Source organism: Barbus barbus (genome assembly GCF_936440315.1).
Source record: "Barbus barbus genome assembly, chromosome: 41".
NCBI classification, from domain to species: domain Eukaryota; kingdom Metazoa; phylum Chordata; class Actinopteri; order Cypriniformes; family Cyprinidae; genus Barbus; species Barbus barbus.
The window spans coordinates 15,372,652-15,385,409 of NC_136719.1; the positions used below are offsets into that span (position 1 = coordinate 15,372,652).

A 12,758-nucleotide genomic window follows, 5' to 3' on the forward strand; every position below is an offset into this window, starting at 1 on the left:
ATATATATATATATATATATATATATATATATTACTATTTAGGTTTAATTGATTTTGTTTTAGTTTTATTTATTATTTCTATTTTAGTGCTTTTAGTTATTTGCCATACTTTGTTACTCATACTTGGTTTGCCATACTCCAAACACTCTCACATGCCTCACACAGCTGTTCCGTGTATAAATGTAAGCAGCATATTCTGTATAAATTAAATTACATGCATGCTCTTATCTCAATATTGCTTGTTCTGGCCTTTTACTCTGCCAAATTGGTAAAAATAAATTGAAAATTTAATCAACTCATTAATTCTCATTCATGCCCTTGACAACAGCATACAGGAGCACATTGAATTGCAAAATGTCAGTGAAGAGACTCTTACAGTGTTTTTGCCTGTTTATTTATTTATTAATTTCTTTTAATGTTTGAATAAAAGAATCAGTCTCCTCCTCGCTCAAAATCTTCTTCAGTGTGTTTATAGCACTCATAATTGCTTTTATTTGGACATGCATATGCTTGCAATAATAACAATTAATTAATACCTTTTATTATTTGTATTATTGTCATAAACCTATTCATTTATTTATTGTGAGGTTGCATTCCACTACTTGCATGACAATTCTGACTGGAATATTGGCTGATTAACGTGTTTACATGGCGCTTACCTCATTGACATATGACCATTTTGATATTATTCAGAATTTTCATGTCCATATAAACATGGTCAGTGTGGCTTTCATGCACTTATGCGGGCTCTGGCTAAAGCCGTTGGTCAGATTCATTCAGGCTGTCATTCAAGATTTGAAAGCTTCTCTCTGGATATGTTTGGCTTGTTTTCCTCTCTTCACAACTCAGAGCAAATCAAATCACTTTACGCCCACATCCTCCCTGATCTGTGGGAGAGAGGCGTGCTGCAGCTGTGTGGGATCCGTTCGCTGTGGAGAGAGAGAGAGAGAGAGAGACGGGAAGGAGAAAAAGAGAGGCAGACAGAAAGAGAGAGAATGAGAGGAGGCTCTCTCATAAACACTAGGATCAGAGGATACCGCTTTCTGTTTCTCGTGTGGACTAAAATAAAACTGTCTTTATTCAGGTCCTCCGAGAGCTTTGTAGCACCATGTCATTAACGCTCGGAGAGCATTTGGTAAGTAATTGAAGCTGTGTACTGTGACTATAAGTTTGGATAATGGTTTTTAGCTTGAAGTATTGATAATTGGAAGTGAAAAAAGGGTTAAGGATGGGGCAGCAAAAAGCGGAAATGTACAGTGACCGGTGGTCTTTAAGTCTTAACAGCTGTTTAGCTTTGTTTGCTTGTCCAGGACGTTTCTTTTTAATTGCTGTCTGGGTTTGGTGGCTGTGGGCACTGGGTGGAAGATCTCGCCTACATGTGACTAAATGATAAAAATGATATCATAGAATTATATGATAATTATGATAATTAATGTAACTGTAAATACTGTTACATTTCTATCCTTAAATTTATCTTGTCTATTATTATACTAAGTGCCTTTTTATTTTATACAGTAATTTTATACTTTTACTACATTTACTATGTTCTGTGTGCTGCTTTCTTGTTTTACTGCTGCTGGCCTCTGTGAGCTACCAAACAAATTTCGTTGTATAACTACAATGACAATAAAGTCTCTTTACTTTTCTTTATATGGATTATTGCTAGAGGTGTTTTACCACAAGGATGTTCAGTTTATCTCCTAGTATTTTGTTGGGCCTGCAAATACAGTTTTGTAATACAGCTGTACTTGGTTTGAAGGGTGTTTTCTGGGTCCATTTACCTTGTTTGGGCTGTCAAGCGAGGACAAAACTTCCCACAAACCCTGAGGTTGATCGTTCAAAGGACACCATGCCAGTGACATTGAAGAGCTGTTAAGTTATGTCAAGTTCTGTATATTAATATTATAGACCCAAAATTAAAATTGTCATGTACTCACCCTCATGTGATTCTAAAACCGTATGACCTTCTATAGAAGATATTTTGAAGAAGCATTTTTGTCCAGGCACTGGAAGTCAATGGGGTCCAATACAACATTTTTTGGGTTAACTTTCACATTAAGCATAATAAATATGTCTGTATTCCGTTCTTGTCTGTCTGCACACCAGATGCTCACTGGTACAGTGTTTCTGGTTCTGTGTATCCTCCTCTCTCTCTCTCGCAGTCAGACCTCAGGTGCAGGAGAAGGACATAAACGACAAGGACAGACATCCCACCTGCTTCCTGTTAAGGCCATGTGTTGTTTAATGCAAGAGCAGAACTGGATGTTTGTAACAAGGTCCTGTCAAAGAGACACATATCCTGTCCTTTAGAGGAATGGTTGAGCCATTGAACTTGTCCGTGAACTACGGCTCTGTGTATTAACTGCCACTCCATCTGAAAACCGGTGATGGAGATTTACCGCCAATCACGGAGCCGGCTTTACTGATGAGATGCGTATGAGAATCGCATGCGATTAATTGCACAGCCCTAAAAGCTAGTTAACATTAAACATCAGTGAAACCCTAAGAATTCACAACATTTTTTTACAATATTGCTCTCATTATAACGTTAGGTATATGACCGAAATTATTAATATTCTGCATTTGTTTTGAGCTGTGCGTGCTGAAGATGAATGATAGCAGGTTTTTAATCAGTGGGATTTAACTCATCGTTTATCTCATATAGAATATACTTCGTTATTTATACAACATAACGTTAATATTACAACGTATAGGTTATCTGCACAAAATACCCCAAATGCATGAACGTGTCTGCGCGGCTCTTTTTTGGACGCATTCTTCATCCAACAACATGCAAAACCACGGAAACTAAACTCTAAAAATTCTCAGCGTTTGAATTGAAGTATTCTCATTATAATGTAATGTATATGACAGTCCCAGTCATAGTTCTTAATATTCTGCATTGTTGTTTGTCCTGCTCGCGTTGTGCACTGAAGAGATAATCACCGTAGTACTCAGAGGTCAGAGGAGAATGGGCAGACTGGTTAGAGATGATAGAAAGGCAACAGCAACTCAAATAACCACTCGTTACAACCAAGATATGCAGAATACCATCTCTGTTATGCACAGCACGTCGAACCCTGAAGCAGATGGGCTACAGCAGCAGAAGACCACACTGGGTGCCGCTCCTGTCAGCTAAAACGTTGCCTGGTCTGATGGGTCTCGATTTCTTCTGCGACATTCAGATGGTAGGGTCAGAATTTGGCGTAAAGAACATGAAAGCATGGATCCATCCTGCCTTGTCTCAACGGTTCAGGGTGGTGGTGGTGTAATGGTGTGGGGGATATTTTCTTGGCACACTTTGGGCCCCTTAGTACCAATCGAGCATCGTTTAAACGCCACAGCCTACCTGAGTATTGTTGCTGACCATGTCCATACCTTTATGACTACAGTGTACCCATCTTCTGATGGCTACATCCAGCAGGATAATGCACCATGTCACAAAGCTCAAATCATCTCAGACTGGTTTCTTGAACATGACAATGAGTTCACTTTACTCAAATGGCCTACACAGCCACCAGTTCTCAATCCAATAGAGCACCTTTGGGATGTGGTGGAACGGGAGATTCACATCATGGATGCCAACAAATCTGCAGCAACTGTGTGATGCTATCATGTCAATATGGACCAAAATCTCTGAGGAATGTTTCCAACACCTTGTTGAATCTATGCCACAAAGAATTAAGGCAGTTCTGAAGGCAAAAGGGGGTCCAACCCGGTACTAGCAAGGTGTACCTAATAAAGTGGCCAGTGAGTGTATATAAACCGGCTGAAATGTTTTGAAATCATTTGTACCCTACCTGATCAAAAAAATCCTTTCACTCTGCCTGCGTCAATTTGTGTCTTGTTAAAGATTTAAATCGCTGCCGCTAAGATGCTCCTCTGTCGGTCATGGATTATGGAAAGTGAAACTTAAATATATAGGGTTGGTTGGATTTATTCACGCAAGTTAAAATATTTATTTAAAGCTTCTTTCTTTTCAGATTCTTATTCACAGCATTATCTTAATAGGCTTTATATTAACTTATTGGGGGGGAAACTGGTAGGCTAGCTCTATGTGAAATCAGACATTTTGGCAACCCCATATGTCACACCCTGCGAATATTCGACTGTGAGATTGGGAGTCGAATCAGGCTTCTCCTATCGAAGCATTGAATCTTCCCCTACAATCCAGTATGTGTTTTTCCTCCATATATGTGTACATATCAGTGTTTTAAAAGCTTTTCACATGGATCTTTTCATTAAAGTAACAGTTGCTTATAATACCAAGAATCCCTGCTGCAGCTGTCAAATCAAAAGTAATTAACCTCAAGACGTCAAACTCGTGCCATAAGACATTCCAGACATGTCAGACATTGACGTCAAAATATTTTTAATTTAAGATTTTCAATGAATTATATTTTAGTCTGTTTCTCAAACAAAGCTATCATTTTACTTTAGAAGACTTGGAATTTAATGCTGTCGCTTTTGTATTGTTTTTTTGTACTTTTTTTTCATCTGCTAAATGACTGTCAAATGTATATATTTTTAAAGAATTTACACAGGTTTTTGCCATATACAATTTGACTTTATTAAATAGTGACAGAACATAGATTTTTGTGTGCACTCTTCACTCTCCCACAACTTTGGTCTTGCTAGAAACATTTATGTTTCTACATTTGAGGATCTTGTTTATCACTGACATTGTCTCTATGCTACTGTTTGTGCAGTATGTAATAGCAGGGTGCAGATGATGGTGAGCATATTTCAGTGGCATTTGGTTTGGATAGGTACTGTAATTTGTGTGCAAACCATTCATTTTCCAAGCAGCGTGATTATTTTCGGGAGGCGTGTGACCTTTTTGACAGTTTGTAGGCAAAGAGTTAGCATGTGCATAAAAATGCTGTAAACCTCCAATCATTAAATTTTAGGAACAATTTAAAAGACATTACTCTTATACAATGTTTTGGCTGACGTTTTTTAACTGTAGCCCACTACTAATGCACTATATTTTAAGCCGGTTGAAGACATTCAATGGGATTGTTTGAGACCAAACAGACTAAAATTAAGGCACTGAAAATCTCCCCCTCGTGTGATTTGAATATGCATGAATTAATGCGAAGCGGAGTGCTTACAACCAAAGTCTCTTCAAGACAAGTCATGTCACTCGGCGGCCATCTTTGAAATGCCTCTCGGGCATCCAAGTGCAGCTCCTATCTCTTTGAATGGGGAAACATCAAATTCTCTAAAACTGTTCACTAAGCTTACGATTAAATTTCATATTTGAAATCACCAAAGAAATCTGACAACAACTGTCATAAAGGTTGTTTCTTTTGCTCAAATAGCGGTCTAAAAAGCTTATTTTTCAGAGCGTTGCATTTTTCCCCATTCAAAACTATACCGGTGACATGTCTTGGGTATTCTATAGTCTTTGTTACAACCCCCTTAGCTGTTATAAATTCACTGGGGGCTTATTGCTTTTTTTTAAACGGTTATTCCATATACATAGTAAGGTTTCACAAAATAAAACAGAGCAAATAGTGAGTAATGATATTAATTTAAACATGTAGTTCCTCAGAAACGCTTGTGGTTGCCGAGAAACACAAATGTAAACAAAGGTGTATGTTTGTTGAGTAATTTACAACAGCTTCAAACTTGGCTCAACCAATCAGAATCAAGGAACGGAACTATCCGTTTTATAAATTCCAATTTCTTACATCACGTTTGGTCAGAAGATTCATGAAAACCAAAGAAATGTAGGCTACTCCTTAAGCTTAAATCTAGTGAAAGAGGTTAATTATTAGTAAATTGCGTAAACATCATTAATTCACACAACTAATGAATTGTTTTTATGAATCACTTTTATCATATTTTTTTTATACATTTTTGAAGCTTGAACTATGCTAAAGTTGTGCTCCATTTGTTTTTCACAGAAGAAAGAGATTTAATTGCCATGAGCTTGAGTAAATAAAGAAGTTTTGGGAGAACTTTTCATTTTTAATCCATTTCCAAGATTCCCAGTCTAATAAACTCCCGCTGTTTTCTTCTGAACGACACCACCTGTTCATGACTCCGCAAAGATTCCTCCCTTCAGTCACTGTTGTTCTAGTCTGATGTGTGATTCATGGGGAAATCCTAAACTCTTTTAGCACACTCCCTCTCTCTCTCGCCTCCATGCTGCGAATTTAATTGGGGAAAGAGCCACATAAAAACAATAAGTGGTAATTATGCCTCCAAATAAACAGTGGAATGATTCAGACATCTGATACTCTTGGCTCAGACAGAGATTTGAACTCTCTCACTCTCTCAGCAAACGCTCATTTTCTGGCCAGATGATTGGCTGTGATGGTTGACCGCAAACTGCATCATGTGGGCTTGCATGTCATCATAACTGTAGAAAAGCTATATGCCATCTTTCAGTGACACATAGGAGTTTTGGTTCCTCTAAAGTGGTCTAAAAGGAAGCCCTTTAGCAGACAGGAAAATGATTGCTTAATTGAGACCTTTTCCTTTCTGCCCTCAGAACATTTCAAAGTAAAACTCTTCTGTGCTTTCATTAGGGAAAATAGAAGTCTTCTGCATTTTCAGAAGAGTTCGAGTTGGTACGTTTCATTCCTGCTTATTATAGATATTAATTGTATTTGAAGTAGGAAGGAAGACAAACCACAGGCTCTTTGTTCTTTATCTTTGTGAAGTCTGAAGGTTGGTGTTTCTTTCAAATAATGAGGCAAATATGTAGAGGCGTCCACCTGTGCCAGGCAAATAATGTTGAGACCGTTTTGGATGTTGGACGTTTTGCAATTATTAAAGATGGATTTGTGTCTTTGGGTGTCGGCTCTAAAGTTCAGCGGGCTCGAACTGCCGTAACATTTGACGTAGTCTCCCTGCAGTGTCCTCATTATTATTTAATATTTGCTCTGATATCAAAAGGGCTGATAGGCCACACAGGGAAATGAAGCCCATCAACTCTTGCATTAGTAAAGAGGCGGCGGTCACACACCTTCATCTCCCCAAGCCTTTTTAAATGCTAATACTTTGTTTCATGAAATAACACCAAATACACTCTCGGTTAAAGGGCCCTGTGAACTAAAAGCCTCCCGACATCAGTGCAAGAAAATGGCTTTAATCTCAATTCGGCTATCGCTTCCAAATCTTCAGTTAATTGCTTCTTAGTGGCTTTGAAAATGTTTCGATTGTAAAGTAGCAGCTCTTTGCTCAGCACCCAGGGAACTGAAAAGAGTCTTGATGACATGAGGAAAAAGTTCCTCTTTCGCCTGACCGCAAACGTTCTTCATTACCTTTGCAATTCTCGTCTTAATCCTCTGTAAAATCCTCATGGATAGTGGCGCTGGTCCCATTGGGCATTAGAGGAGGACGAATGAGAGTGAGTCACGTGTGGGAGACACCACAATTTCATCCACAAGTAGCATGATTGCAGGCCTGGCAGATTCTCTTCTTGCTTTCCACAGTGTATATGCCACCTCCATGACCAATATGCCCATCACACATTTCAGAGCCATTTTGTTTTACATGCAATCTGTCTTTGGCATTAAAAAGCTGCTTAAAGGATTTTGGACATTTGCTCTATGCTGACAGAATTAAAAAAATGGAGCCATATATCTCTCATAATATTTGCATTATATGGGTAGTTGCCATGATGTACAGTAGAAAAACAAGTCTTTTTTTTCTTTTATATTTGGATTTTGCTAGACAGCAAAGAACAGTATTTTATTTTTATTATTATTATTATTATTATAATTTTTTTTTTTTTTTAATAAACACCCTGTGGTGTGACAGCTCTAATCATGAATTGGGAAATTCAGAAATGTCAATCAACAATATAGATATACATGAAATTTAAATGTTCATTTTTCTCATCGGGTCTATTTAAAAATGGACAAAAAATCCTTAATATATATTTTGTCATCAGTTATTGAGTCTTGGGGAGCGAGAACATCTATTTCCAAATAAATTATCTCTTGTGGATCCTTGAAAATGTTGCTAATCAAGACCCCAACGGGAAGTAAATTAGACATTTTGAATGTTTTTGAGTTGGGAAAAGTGAGATTACCTCCTCCTATTGTTCAGATTTGTAATGTTAATGTGGAACTATTCATGTTTACTTTCTTCATGCATATGGGATTCAAATTGTTATGACTGAGAATAACTTGTCCTGTGGTGCGACATGCTAAACCCATTTTAAACTATATGCAGTGTATTACAATTTTAGTGTATGCAATTTTCAGAAGCTCTTATTAATTAGAGAATCAGTTTAAGTAATTGTTCTTTTAAAAATGTATTTGTCACATCATTGAAATGAAATGGCAACTGCAAAAAGCTGATTAAAATAATTTAAATAAATGCTTAGGTTTTTTTTGTATATTTATATATAATTTAAGCTCTTAATTTAAAATCTTTTTTGGTTTGTTTTCTTTTTTGTTAATGACTTGTTCATGATTACCTCTATTTTGCTTTGGTGTTGTTTGGCAATTTGAAAGTAATTGCTCTGGAGAATGTGATTTAAAGATCCTTCCTCTCATAGTTTAGGTGCAGTGGATGTGTAATGTACCAGCAAAGTTCCCTTGCGGTGGGCTCATAACCTTTTCCAGGGGAAGCTGAACATGGGCCGTGAAATGTTACAGTATGCTGATAAGAGGCTGTGAAAGTGCAGCTGAAGTGCTTGGGGACTGTAAAATTGGCATTTAAAAAGTCATGATAGCATGAAATGCTTGGCCGGTGAAAGAAGGTGACCGTTCTGGGTCCTGAGTAATATCTCCTGTGTGGAAATTCAAGCAGTGGCTCTTTTGATGTTGCTTGGGAAAAATAGATGTGGACACACAAAGCAACACCCTTTAAAAGGAGGAAGGATATGTAGGACAACAGCAAATGAACTTTGAATTGTGAGATTTACCAATGCCAAAAAAAAAAAAAAAAAACTGTGCCGTCTCGGTGTTTGTTTGGGTGTTTTTCCCTCTTCTTGAATGGGCAGTCACTTACGTCATGTGAACACAGTGTATGTTGGTTCAGTTGAGCTGTGGCTCATCTGAGTAAACAGGGGAGTGCTGGAGCTGGTGCACTTATCTAAAGAGCAGCTAAATGTGCTTGCTTCTTTAGACAGGCTGGAGTCTATTCAACTTGATTAGATGCAGCTCCGCAGCGTCCAGAAATTCTTCCCTGATAAACACAGAATGTGGAGCATTTTTCAAGCTTACTTCATTACTTGGGAGCTATTATAATCTATTGTAATCTTTGTTCTCTTGCCAAAAACAGGAGCTTTAAATGTAGTATCAGCAGTACTCCTTCATCTTAAAATCCCTGTTAAAAGGCCTGAAATTCCTGCAGTCAGCAGTGTGTGCATGTCTGTATAATGGAAAAGGAGGTTGTCATTTCTATACATAAACTTGGGTTTCTTGGGTATTTCTTTTGCCATAATTAGCAAATAAATGCTAGCAGAAATTATTTTAGTCTGGTTGCCATGTTTCTATCACAGGTTGAGATGTACATCTTGTGGTGGTAGGCTTGTATGATTCAACAGATTCAATCTGTAATGCATTACAGTTTGAAAGTAACTTGCACAACACTGGTAGCTAAAGGAATTTCCGCCTGCTTTATTTTCAATGGACAGACGCCAGTTTTGTGAAGAAAATTAAACTAATTTAGTTGAACATTGACGCAATAAACGTCAATGTTAAAACTACCTATTTATACAGATTCCATACCATGTACAGGGCTCGCAAAATCGCTAGCCCGACGTCCCGCGGCTATCATGTTTTCCAGTCGGGCTACCAAAATATATCACTGCCCTGCCCGACGGGCTACCTTAAAATACAGGGCTCCTGCAGGTCCTTAAAAACTCTTCAACTTAGTTGTATCAAACTTAAAGCCATAAAAAGTTTTAAATGCGTTAAATGGTATAAGAAATGTCTTAATTATAATTTCAGGATGTTTTACAGCTGGGGACGGAAAGGGCTGGATTAAACTTCAAAAGGCAATGATGTCAATGAATAAATATTGTCTTTATGTGAATGTATCTGAAGGGAACCGACTGTCCTCAGAAACGTGTAGGTGGCATTTTCATTTAATCTTACCTATAATGCTTGATAAAGCAGCGTTTATGAGCGCGGACGGTGCTGCATTGAGTACTGGAAACCGCTATATTAAGCCGCTCCTAAAGCGCCACCTCGTGGCAGAGAATGAATTTGCATTTCCAATAAGCCTTTCTTGTATGGTTAGATCAATGAAAATATCGACCATATAAGCAGCAAACACAGTAAATGAGAAAGAAGTTAATGTGCCTTCCAAAAATCTAAACAAGTAGACAGTAATATTTATTCGTTTTAATTTAATATGCTTGATTTATCCCTTTTTATAAAAAGGGTCTAAGGCTGAAATGCTGTTGTATAAGGTTGTTAAAACCTGTATCTGAACTGTAAATCATGTAATTTTATGGCTTAATACTGTATGTTACCATAGACATTGTCCACACCCACTCATACGGTCTTCATTTTACTTGTGCAGCTCTTAAAATGGGTCATAAATCTGCAGATACCTTGTAAATAGTGAAATCAAATACCTTCCTCCATATTTGTTGATATTTGTGTATTGAAAATATTTTTTGATTGACGATTAGACTCCTATCTGATTTTATATATATATATATATATATATATATATATATATATATATATATATATATATATATATATATATAAATTTTTTTTTGGGGGGGGGGGGGGGGGGCTAGTTAAATTAATTTCTACCAGAATCTGAAGAGTACCTGCCCGAAGGGCTACCAGAGATTTTGAAATTTTGCGAGCCCTGATGTATCATGTCATCCTTCATAGCCTATCTGAGCGACGCAACGTTGCCAGTCAGATTAATGAAGAGCACGCAGCTCAAGTTACTGCCAGAGGAATAGGCCTACTCAGACTGATTGAATTGTATTTTTTAATTATTAATTATTAATTATATTGATGATATTTATATTTGTGATTAACCCCCTGCTCTTCTTCAGTATAATGATATGCAATCGTTGCACGCAATCACGGAGAATAACTTGATTTAGATGATTAAACTGATTTTTAATTGTCGTCTATGTGCTGGAAATATTTATTTATTTGAACAACTTCAATTTGATGCAATTATAGAGGATTGCATCATAAAGTTAGCGCGTGAAAAAATGAGAGCATTGTTTAATACAAGTTTGCCCTAAACCTTTAATTTAATCCTCCTATACAGCCTTTAATGTTTATGTCATAATTAATGTTTTAAGCTTTGGCTAATTCTAATGCTTATTAATGTGATATGTTGTTTGTATAGTTTTCTCGCTGTTCTGTAATGAAATAAGGTGTTCAGACTGTGAAGAATTGCCTATACACTTACAGTATGGCTTGCGCGCTTCTGTTTAAGTCACGAAATACGCATCAGGATATCGTGACAACATATTCCTTCGTTTCATAATACTCAATTGTTGTAAACTGAGATTGGTGTCTTTAGAAGACGTATATATGTGCTGAATTCTACATAAATAATCCACAACAATGCCGTGCTATGGGCCCAGCCATTGATAGAGGCTGCAGCAGAAGTTCTTTTACGCTACTATTTGAATCTTCCACTTTTCGAATGCGGAAGTGTGATTTAAAGGCATATAAAAAAGTAAAGGAATACAATGCCAGTAATAAAAAAGCAAAAGAATACAATAGAATAAAAAAGATACAAATGAAACGAACTGTGCTAAGTATTTTTTTAAATGCAAGTCTATATCTATTCGGTTAACAGCCTACTAGAGAAATTAAATAACCTAATGTAAAATAAAACAGCATAGTCTTTTTTTCTTTCTTATTAAAGCTACAAAAGTCCTTCAGTCAAGAGCAGAGTGTGATTTTTGAATGTGCCTTTTGTTGTTTGATTAATATATAAAGCACACAGTTAGCAGCAGGAAAATAGCGCACTGTCACTTTAAGCGCTGCACGGATTTACTATCACACACGTATTTTCATTCTCAACTCTCTCCGTTCACTTATTACATAACCGACGAGGGTTTACGTGAATAATCGCTAAGTGCTGCATTTTTGCATGTATTTGACTGTTTAGGTGCTAAAAGATGAATTTACACGTCTGTTCCGTCTCTGAGCGGATATACAATAATCTTCCCGAGGAACAGCGCAAATTCTCTTTCGTGCTTTTAAAAACATGAATAAATCTTATCAACTTAAATCAAGCACGTCCCATTTTGCAAAAGTCTCCTTACATGATTTTACTGATTTGCAATTGGGTTTTTATGGAGGAGCGAAAGGGGGCGGAATGGGGCGCAATAATCATTTTATCTCGATTACTGTATTTTAAATAATCGTTGGAGGCCGACATCGAAATTGTTTTTGTTCATTCAATTGTTTGGCCATTGTGTCATTCATTCGTTTGTTTTTGTTTGTTCATTTATTTGGTCTTTCATGTTCTTTTGTCTTTTTATTTGTTTTTTTTCTTTCATTTGTTAACTTTATATTTTTTTGTTCATTAATTTGCTTCTTTGTTAATTCATTTATTTGTTTGTTTGACCAAATTCAATGTGAATTTCAACACTGGAGATTACATTGACGTTTTTAAATTTGAAAAAAAATTGTATTCATTAATTTGTTCGTCCAAAATCTAAATGTGTGTTTTTGTTTGTTTGTACACTGAAAATCTGAGATTCACAATTTAACTTAAAGCAATAAACAAAAAATTTAATTTGTGCTTATTCTGAAGGGCTTGTTGGCAGATTCCGCTGCATTTTTTTTTTA

General features: G+C 36.7%; 1 protein-coding gene across 2 annotated transcripts in view; it reads left to right on the forward strand.

Annotated features, from left to right (window-relative positions):
* LOC306860838 (cAMP-dependent protein kinase inhibitor gamma-like) overlaps nt 1-12,758 on the forward strand; it is a 30,472-nt gene that overhangs the window by 4,828 nt on the left and 12,886 nt on the right. The window contains exon 1 of one of the 2 annotated variants that reach the window (XM_079402790.1): nt 935-1,135. The exons of the other annotated variant lie outside the window; for it this stretch is intronic. The gene's annotated coding sequence lies outside the window, so the exon portion shown is untranslated. Of the gene's footprint in view, nt 1-934; nt 1,136-12,758 lie in introns of those variants that run through there. 2 annotated transcript variants of the gene reach the window in all.